Here is a 10,805-nt window from a genome sequence, read left to right on the forward strand (position 1 = left end):
ACACCAATGACTCCAATATGCCGTTTTTAACTAACGGAAGTGAGATAGTCGATGTTAAAAAAAAAATTCTATTTTTTTTTTAAAACAAAAGCCACATGGAAAAATGGTCAAAATTAACCCCCTCTACTTTCAAAACATGTATACATTTAAGAGATAAGCATCCAATACCTCCCCGAACTATGACCAAAATTGCTACAACACACTCCAACTTCACAGGGGTCCTATTGCACCCTTTGTGCTGACGTGACACCTTAATTACATAAAAAGGGGTTTACGTCAAACGTGTTGTTGAGTTCAAAATCGAGAGGGCGTCATGCGGAAGCTTAAAGTTTGCAAATCAAGATGACGATAATTCAGATGACACAATATAAACTAAAAACATAATATTATTGGTATAATTTGGCCAACTGCCCTACACATGAAAAACAATATTAAAGAAAACATAAAACTATTGGGAGAAAAATCTCCCCCTAAACAAGACTCGTAAATGACTACATTTTGGACTGTGTCATGGTATGAGAAAATGGGTCTTCTATTTATAGATGTCCAAAACCTTTTTTCCAAGAAAGAGTTTGCCAAATATGGAAAAGTTTTATATTTTTCTTTTAGGAAAAGTAAAAGTAATTATGGTATTACTTTTTTTTTTTCAAGAAAAGTAAAACTTAAACTTGGTAATAAATTAGCTAACAGATGTCATGTTAGCTAATAAGATTGACAAAAGGTATCACGTTAGCTAAACAGGTTGACAAAAATATGCTAAAATTTAGTTAGGGGGTAAAGTCGAAGTGTTCGTCGCAAATTTGATTATAGTTTAGGGGTACTAGATGCTTTACTCTACATTTAATCTCCATTTTACAATCTGACCTTTCGGTAAATTGTATTTTCAGGAAAATTAGCACATAGTTCAATGACTCAAATGGGACAAAGGTTTTATTTTGTGACTATACTGATACAACAAGTAAAGTTCAGTGATTTTAGTGAGTCAAAATTAGTTTATATACGTAGCTAATGAACAGACACATACATAAGTAAAGTTCAGTGATCATAACTTACCGCAAAATTGTTTGCTTTCCCTTTCTCTATTTCTCCTTGTTTTTCCATGACTGTAAGTGTCTTTCAAGTTTCACTAGCCAAATTCTCCGGATCTGATGTAAAAAAGAAAGAAGCATAAAATTAATTTCATAGACGTTTTTGCACATATAAATAGGTCAATATAATCTAGCACCTGCAGTCACATTCAAAAGTAAAGAAAAAAACTTTTTTCGCCAGTAAGGACGGAAGTACTCAGAAAAGGGTAATCTAAGAAGACAAATATACTCCCTCATTTTCTAGTTATGTTTCTTTCTTTTATCCTGTTTGGAAAAGAATGCATCATTTTAATTTCAACATTCCCATTGGACCATTAATGACGCTCTTTTGTGGGAATGGCACAGCAGGTTTAAGACCACAAAACGAGACATCAATTCCACCTTGAGTTGCACATGGTCATCGTCACAATCTGTTGGATCTTGTGGAAGTTGCAGCTTTGGCAACTAGCCTCGCAGAAATGGCTGTTGGAGCAATATCAAATCTCTTAAGCGTCAATACAACAGCACATGCTATTACTGTTATACTGGGAGTTTGCTTTACATAAAACAGACAATGGATTCCTCTTGGATGACTTAGGCAGATAATGGACAGCATCCATGGACAGCATTCGCAACTTTACTGAGAGTATGGACTATGGAGGAATAATAAATTGTTATTTTCGTTTGTACCTCGGGTACACAGAATCAGTATATGTAGAACAATAACTTCAACTAGAGTTCAAGTATAAATAAGAACACAATAAAGTATATCAAATACCCTCAACACAAGATCAAAATGACCTTTCCAAGAGGTGTATTTTATTCTTTCAGAAATTAAGATGAAACAGAAAATAGCCAAGTCGTCCGAATTCACGGAGTTTCCTTAAGGAAATAATTCCCCTCACTATACCCGAGGTTGTGGAATTTTTCCTCCCAGGATAAAATGGCTAAACAGACCAACTGTAGCGGTACCTCAAACGGTTGGAATATCTTTGAACGCACAGAACGTTTTGATTAATCATACAGAGTAATTTGGAAGACAAGAAGTAATGTATCATTTCTGAAGCACCAGTTCACTTGAAACAGTGCGCATGTATATATAAATGGAGGTTCGAAACTGTAAGCATTTTTCCTTGGCATTCTTCGGAATTCAAATAAAGTTTGTCCAAAAAGATAGATCTCATCGATCCAAATCCAAATCTGAGCTGAGCAAGCGACAACGACGCGAAGCATCTCTTATTCCTTGCCTCACTTATCTATGTGGGAGTGTGTTTCACAATATAAACACTTTAAAGCTTCTTTCTCCCACCAATGTGGGAGAATTTAGTAAGCTTTCCTATTTTTGAGTACACTTTCCATATTGGTGTGATCTCAATTTTTCTCTTCCACTTGATTTTTCTCCATTTTCCATTCACACTTCTCATTTACTATGAACCCAACATAAATGACACCAAATCATGGTGCTGATGGGTTTAATGCTTATAAAAAGACAATATTTTTTTGGTTCGTAGGAGTGAACATGTACAACTTTGTTAGCCTAAAAAATAATAATATGGGAAGCTTTAATAAAGAAAAACACATTTTGTTCATTCCTCTTTTTTGCTACATGTATAGGTTATACACTTAAATAGATAAGACCTGGATAAACTTATTGAATAAGCTTGATCCATTATACGAGAATGGAGCCAAAGAATTTCTTCATTTTGCGTCCTTAGATAGCCCTAATGCATCTTTAATCTTGTGTCCATGCCGAAAGTGTCGTAATATGAAATTTGTCAAAAAAGATTTGATTGTTGAACATGTTGTGGTTGATGGATTTGTAACTGGTTATACCTGCTGGATTTATCATGATGAGCAATTATATTGTGGTTAATGAAGTTCTAACTAGATATTCGGTCGGTCAACTATGAAGTGGTGAGCCCTCTATCTTTCGAAAGGTCTGGTCACTCTTTTAGTTTTCATCTATTATCCTAGAACTTTGAATTTCCTTTGTCATAATCGGGGGCATGTCCCGACTTATTTGGTATTCTTTGGATTAGAGGCTTTTGTGGAGAGTAATGATGTATCTTTATGGATGGGGTTTTGACTCTTAAATATAAATTTTATTTTGCTATTTTGTTCTTTGGTTATAATATTAGAAAATATTTACTTTACATATATTTCATGTGGTTGTTACTTATGAATGTACAGATTAAATTAAATATAAATATTTATGTTATGGGAAAAATTATAGAGAATTTGTATCCATATTTAAAATGATAGTGGCGTTAATCTAAATGCACTAATATTGATGATAAATTTACAATGTTCTAAATGAATGTCACTAAATTTTATGACATTAATATTTTATTTATTGACATTAACTAAAATGTTGGTAATTTCAATGCAACATTTTATGAACACAGCCTTTTTGCATCCTTGTTTTTGTCTTAAGAATCGAAGTACTATATAAAAATGAGAGTTGTTACCTCTTTATGATATATGAAATGCGAAATAAATATATCTAGGTATATAAATAATCAAGACTTATTGTCACGACCCGAGTCGGGGGCCTTAAGACTATACTTCTTCTTATGGACTCTGTGTTCATATTTTCCGCTCTGGGTCTAGACCCGCACAACTTTAAAACACATCACTAGGGAGTAAGACTTGCTTACTTATATACCCAGTATCCCTCCTGTATTTTGCCGATGTGGGACTTTTATGGACTCAGCGTCCTCGCTGAGATTTGTCTCACTGAATGTGTTTTGCCAATGTGGGACTCCTATGAACTCAGCGTCCTCACTGAGCTTTCCCCCCACCAAATGGGATTTGCCAAGACTCAGGACTGAGGTTTTTCCCGCCTTATCGAGATTTGCCTAAACTAGTGATATTGTCTACTCTGGGTCTAGACCCGCACGACTTTAAAACGTGTCACTAGGATATACCCAACATTTCTCCTGTGTTTTGCCATGTAGGACTCCCTATCCTAAGTTGAGGTGTTACATATCTAGATGGAGAAATAAAAAAATAGTATCAAATAAAAATGAAATGAAAAGAAGTTTGTTTCTTGTGAGAAATTGTGATTAGCTTTCTAACTAAATTAATCTAAACCCAACTATCAATCCTGTAAGTGTAACCTTTTGAACTTTGTTGCAGACAAGTGATTAATGTTTTTGCTTTTTAGACTTTCATGGAAGTAGCACCAACTTACCTTTATAAACTTTTTAATATATGATTTTTCTTAGTACTGATCCTTATTAATGGTGGTTTTTCAAAAACAATTTTGCCTCGTGTCAACTTACTAGAGATACACATCATTAATTTAAATTATGGAAAAAGGATCAAATATGCCATCAGACTACCAGAAATGACTCATTTATGCCATCCGTTAAAATTTCAATAATTTTTCCTTAATTGAAAGGGAATAAGAGATGGAAATTTTGTAGGGTTTTCATCAGATTTCACATCTTCTAAGTGAACCTTTTAATTTTCATCGGACTTGAATGTTATTTTAATGAAGGAAACCTTTAATGAATTATTTTTTACTTTTTTAAAGCAAAACTCTAGAAAGTACATATATTTGTGATAGTCCTATATTAAGTTTTCTTTTAACATCTAAAGGCTACGTGTATCTTTTTAATTAGGTGGCAGCATTTGGTTGGAGTACTAGTCCATGTAGGAGCGATTTTTATGCATATGTGTTGCAAGATTTAATGGATGGCATAAATGAGCCATTTCTGATACTTCGATGACATATTTGAGTCTTTTCTTTTTGTTTTAATTAAAGATGTGGACCTCTAGTAAGACGACACGTTAACAAGTAATGACATGGGTCCTGTCAAACACTCAATTTTTAGGATACAATTGACCCACAATTATTTAGGGTTTTGAGTCAAGAAATAATGAAATTAATATCAAATTAGAGGAATTCTTACCTTGGATTTGTAGTAAAAAGATGGATTACACAAGTTGTTTAAGTTTCCAATCAACCCACAAGACCAATTTTTGAGTCACCACTCTTTTAGGGATACAAGGGTTTTAATAGAGGTGAAGAATGCTCAAAATCTGTCAAAAGCCCTTTTTTATAAAGTTTTAGATGGGCCCACAAGGTCAAAATTTATTTTTGACCGTCCGAATTCATTTGGACTCCGTTTTTCGCAAATGAACTATGTAACCCCACTAAATTCGACATTCCAAACGCATTGGTGAAGTCGAATTATTCATACGAGATCATTTAGATTATTTGTGGGTCCCACACCCCTATATTTCGATATTTGACTTTTCGACTAATTGGTCAATATGAGCTCGGGTGCTATGGGATGCGAACCAAGGGTCTATTTATCCTAAAATTGATCTTACATAGATGTTGGCACAGTCAAGATTTGCATGCGAAATTATTTTACTGAAATTTCGTTCGGCGGACGTTTGGAATCGATGAAGACTTCCAATTATAAAAGTGGTTCTAAAAATCAAACGAACCGTCAGGTAACCGAACTATCAATTCTAGCAAATCACTAATGACTTGGGATGACTATGGAGGAGCTATATCAGCAAAATAAGCAAGAATACGGCTAATGACCTGAAGGGTCATTACAATTAGAAAGCATTATAGGAACAACACTCTGCTTAATTTATACTCTGACCAGGGAAACCTTATGGTATCGTATCAGATGACACCTCTGATGATAACTTCAAAATTAATCCTTGTCAATTTCTGAGTTAGCAGACATTGACCAACAGGCATAGATCGCCATTCCCCGCCAAAGCTATGGAGAGCATCCCTAGATTCTTAGTATGGGCCCCGATGTAATCAAACACCCGATCTGTAAGGAGGCCAGAAAGGGCAAGTCGCCACGATCCCTTGCAGTGATGGACAAACAATGGCCACAAAACCAGTATGGAGCGGTCCAAGGGTTAGGTAATCAGGAGTTTGAGGCTTGACTAAACACAAACGAAAACAAGTGGAGCTTAGGGCAGCCAGATGAGACTGCTACAAGGCCTCTCTCAGTCAAGGATACATTCGTCACCTTCAATATAATCTAGCACCTGCAGTCACATTTAGAAGGAAAGAATAGAACTCTTTTCCAGTAAGGACGGAAGTGTAACAGATAGGCTTCATATATAGATTAGATTCCTATTAGATCTAAACTAATCTAAACTATGTAAGAAACCTACCCGTTACAGGAAGTACTTAGAAAAGGGCAATCTAAGAAGACAAATATACTCCCTCATTTTCTAGTTACGAGTCTTACTTTCTTTTATCCAGTTTGGAAAAGAACGCATCATTTTAATTTCAACATTCCCATTTGACCATTAATGATGCTCTTTTGTGGGAATGGTACTGCAGGTTTCAGACCAAAAAACGAGACATCAAGCCCACCTTGAGTTGCAGATGGTCATCGTCAGTCTGTCGGATCTTGTGGAAGTTGCACCTTTGGCAACTAGCCTTGCAGAAACGGCTGTTGGAGCAAATATCAAATCTCTTAAGTGTCAATACAACGGCACATCTTGCTATTACTATTATACTGGGAGTTTGCTTTACATAAAACAGACAGTGGATTCCTCTTGGATGACTTAGGCAGATAATGGGTTATATATCCTTGCTCACAGCTAAAATTCTTTGCTCACAGATATATCCCACTTCTTGATCACCTGATGATTTATCACAAATTACTGACAGTATTTCTTGAAAGATTTACAAATCAGGAATTACTTCATGCATTGCTTGACATAAAACTGTTGGTCGATTCTTCTTTGATGGTCTAGGCAGATGCTCGGGTGATGTATCTGTGCTGCTCTTGAATGATTCTGAGCAACAGATTTTCCATCCTCATCGTTATCTTCCTGCAACGGCAATTATATCCCAACACTGTCAAATTTGTATTTCAGAAAGCACTAAAGAATTGACCAGTTCTGTTTCTATATATAGATATATTGAACATCAGACTCTTAGCATAATTATGAAACTGACGATAACACACTTGGAAAAAACATACACAATAAAGGTCAGATAGCATTTCTCGGAACATAACCATATGCATCAGGGTTCTGAAGGCGATAGACTTGTTGAAATGTCACTCCATGTAATATGTGCTTGTCTACCAAAGTTAATGAACTTAAAGGCGACACCTGCAGAAAAGAAACCATGGTTAGAAGATATTAGTGATGAAAATGAGAGTATCCAAAGTTCGAAAAGAATTAACCTTTAGGAATATTGTTAGAACCTCCATTACGTTGGACTCATTCGATTTTGTCTGAAGTTTGAGATGGCATAGCCAGCATCGATATATTAATAGGCACATGATGCCAAATGATGTACAACAACTCCAAATTCTTATCAATGGTTGATACCACTTCAGGTTGCCTTAGAATTTGTCAATGACTTCAGTATCTGAAGAGTTTTACATGTTTGTGATGATGGTATTTCTTGAAGGATAACTTTCATCATATGGTAGAGAGGTTGCCGACCTTTTTTTTCACTTCCTTCTTTCCCATATAGCAGAGAGTCGGCAACTCCAATTATGTTTCAAAGAGACATTTACAGTTGAAGTCGCTGGAGTCTGATGGTAGCAAACTCGCAGTGCTAGACAAAGCAGCAGCACACAGACTAGAAGGTGAACTGAGCATGGCGGAGGAGATGGGGTTCTGCTTTTTGAAAGAATGAAAGAAACTTTTACTCCGTATTATTTATGCTTCAGATTATGAGCTTTTGAATGACAATTCATTAAACATATGTACAACATTTAATATGGATGACTATTGTATTACGTATCGATGAGTTGTTTGTTTCCTCCTCCGTTATTTCTCCTTCATTTTCTTCATTCTACCAGAGTAACTTCTCCTTCCCTTCCTTTCATGATCTCAGGACCTGATGTATATAAAACATGCATAAAATGTCATTTTTAAGATATTAATCAAGGTCGAACATAAAATGGTGTTTACAAAACGCTATCCCAAAATGTTAATTTACACACACACACACAAAGAAGAGTAGTAAAGAAGAAAACAGAAGACCCAAATATTCAATGCAATCCCTTCTGATCCAAATATTCAAATCCAATAGTTTTGGCTTGTATGTGCATTAAAAAATATCCACTAAATAAATATCTGCACATTATCCTTTTTTTATACACATTGTCGTCTTAACTTGTTTGGATCCACCCCAACCCAATATCTGCTTGCTCTTTTAAAGCTTATTGTGATGAAACGGGATCACATCATCTACTCATTCTACTTAACGTTCACAAAAAGTTTAGTTGAGAATTTCATCAAATATATTGTAAATTTTGTTTCTAAGAAGCAAACTAATAGAGAAGAACCTGTCTTAGATAATGGGATATTATTCGGGCTAAGGATCTGAAGCTTGTCTTCTCCTGTGATATCTTCAACATATTGTTTAATCTCCAGAGCAGAATCTTCAAGTTGAGGGCTCTCTGCAAGTTGGATAATTTTTAATGAACCAATATCCCCAAAATTAGGCGGAATCTCTGTAAGCTTACGACATCTCCGTAGTGCTAATTTCTCAAGAACTGGAAAGGATTCCTCTCCAAACTCCCACTTAGCAAGAGTCACTTCATTTAATCCCAAATATTTGAGATTCTCAAAGGTGTCTCCCTCCCCCATGTTTCATTCTTCCCCCTCGATGATTGTTCTAATAAGGCCCAGCTCTTCAAGGTTGGGCAGTCTCGCTATTGTTGATAGTGAAAAGTCAGACAACGCCAATTTTTTCAAATTGGAAGGGAAATGAAAATTCCACAACCAATTTGTCGCTAAAGAGGGCCCACTGTCATTTGTGTTTGAACTTTTAAAATCTACTCTGAGGAGTTCTAGTTCATGAAGGAAATCCAATTTCGGGAAAGACATGCATCAGAATGACAATCTTTCATCTCATCTCCCGTTATCTCCAAAGAATAGAGGTGTTTACCAGAATGCCTTTTCCTTTTTGAACTAGACAGGACGAAATTGTTAAGCTCAAAGTGCTCCTTATTATACTCAATGTTTACTATGCGTGGCATCAAATCTGAAGAAGAAGATGGATCACTTGAACTTATCCATCGAAACAACTTTTCCTCTCTTGCTTTTATAAAACAAAAATCGTGCACAAGATCATGAATTTGGAAAGTCGGGTGATTACCTATCTCATTGAAAGAAATTACCAAGCTACTGGAAATTAAATTATCCAAATAAACCTCCATTACTTCATTCGCACTCTTCATCTCTCTCTGTTCATCAAACCCTTCAGCACGCCAATACATTTTCAACATATCTTTTTCAATTGCTTTGTCCTTTGGAAAACATGCAAGGTAAATTAAGCATGGCTTCAGGTGATATGGTAAATGGTCATAACTTAATTCTATAACCTTCCTCACTCCCTGTTCACTGTTCAAATTAAAGGAATTCAAATTATTTCAAACTTCAAGCCACACAGCCTTTTTCTTTTCCAAACCTGCAATGACTCCAGCAATCAGATCAGCCACCAAAGGAAGTCCCTTACAATTTTCGGCTATTTCTTTTCCAACATTCAATAGATCATCTAACACTCTAATAACTCCCTATAATTTTGGGCAACTCTCTTTTCCAATTTTTCCAAAGGAAGTCCCTTATAATTTTGGGCAACTCTCTTTTCCAAATGCCCTTTTCTCTAATAACTCCCAACTTTCCTCTAAACTCAGCAATTGAAGGTTAAGAGGATCAGTGTTTCACTTTCCATAAAAAGCTGCTTTCTTTTCTCGAGTCGTCAATATAATTCTACTTCCTTTCTCAACTTTAGGAAAAGGTCTGGTCAACTCATCCCATGTAGTAGTATCCCATACATCATCTAACACAATTAGATACCTCTTTCCATGCAATTTTCTCCATAGCTCATCAGCAACATCAGTATCCTCACAGAACTTCAAATCCAAGCCAGTAACCTGATTGAAAAGTTTCACCAGCAACTTCTTCTCGTCATATTCTTGGTCGACAGTGCACCATGCACGAACGTCGAAATGACTACAAACCGATTCATCATTGTATACTTTGTACGCGAAAGTAGTTTTGCCCAAACCCGGCATACCAGTGATTGAAATGACGTCAAGATCTTTCAACCCACTGGTGAGCTTACTAATTAACCAGTTTGTCTCTTCCTTAAATCCTACAAATATTTTAGCAGCCGTCAATGGCTTTCTTTCAACTGTCTTCTTGATACAGTTTACTACAGTGAGGCTCCTGTTCTTGGGAATCTTCTCCGATATACTGGAGACTTCTTCTTTGATAAGCTTGATCTTTTTTATCGTAATGGGAAGTGAGAAAATAAGATGTATGAGACCATTATCTCGTACGATAATTGAATTTATGACATCTTTTGACTCATATGCCACATCTAAAACACGTGCCAGAGATCTGTATTCAATTCTTGCTCAATTGCCAGACACATTCATTAGAATCTCATACTGAGACTCTAATGGATAAATCTGTTCAGCATGATACTTGCATCGATGATGTAGATTCTGGAGGAGGAAGCTCAACTGCTCGTCTGTCATGGTGGCACTTGATGTAGAATGATAACACGAGCTGACACAATCACCAATATTATCCAAGAGGCTTGGAAGGACATGATCCATGTTGTATTTACACCTAATGTTGTTGTCAACATCATCCAAAATTGGTTGAAGGAGATTCTCAACCTCTTGTCTTGACTCACTCATTGCATCTTCAAACTCTTCCAAATCCCAAAAAGCTGGACATATGTACAAATCACTCAAGTTTCAGCTCTTC

The 10,805-nt window shown here is 35.9% G+C and overlaps 1 pseudogene; it reads right to left on the reverse strand.

The window, feature by feature from the left end:
* Positions 1 to 9,440: 9,440 nt before the first annotated feature.
* On the reverse strand, positions 9,441 to 10,735 carry LOC124891362 (annotated as a pseudogene).
* Between the last annotated feature and the right edge of the window lie 70 nt (positions 10,736 to 10,805).

This window comes from Capsicum annuum, unplaced genomic scaffold (genome assembly GCF_002878395.1).
Source record: "Capsicum annuum cultivar UCD-10X-F1 unplaced genomic scaffold, UCD10Xv1.1 ctg3450, whole genome shotgun sequence".
In the NCBI taxonomy this organism is placed as follows: domain Eukaryota; kingdom Viridiplantae; phylum Streptophyta; class Magnoliopsida; order Solanales; family Solanaceae; genus Capsicum; species Capsicum annuum.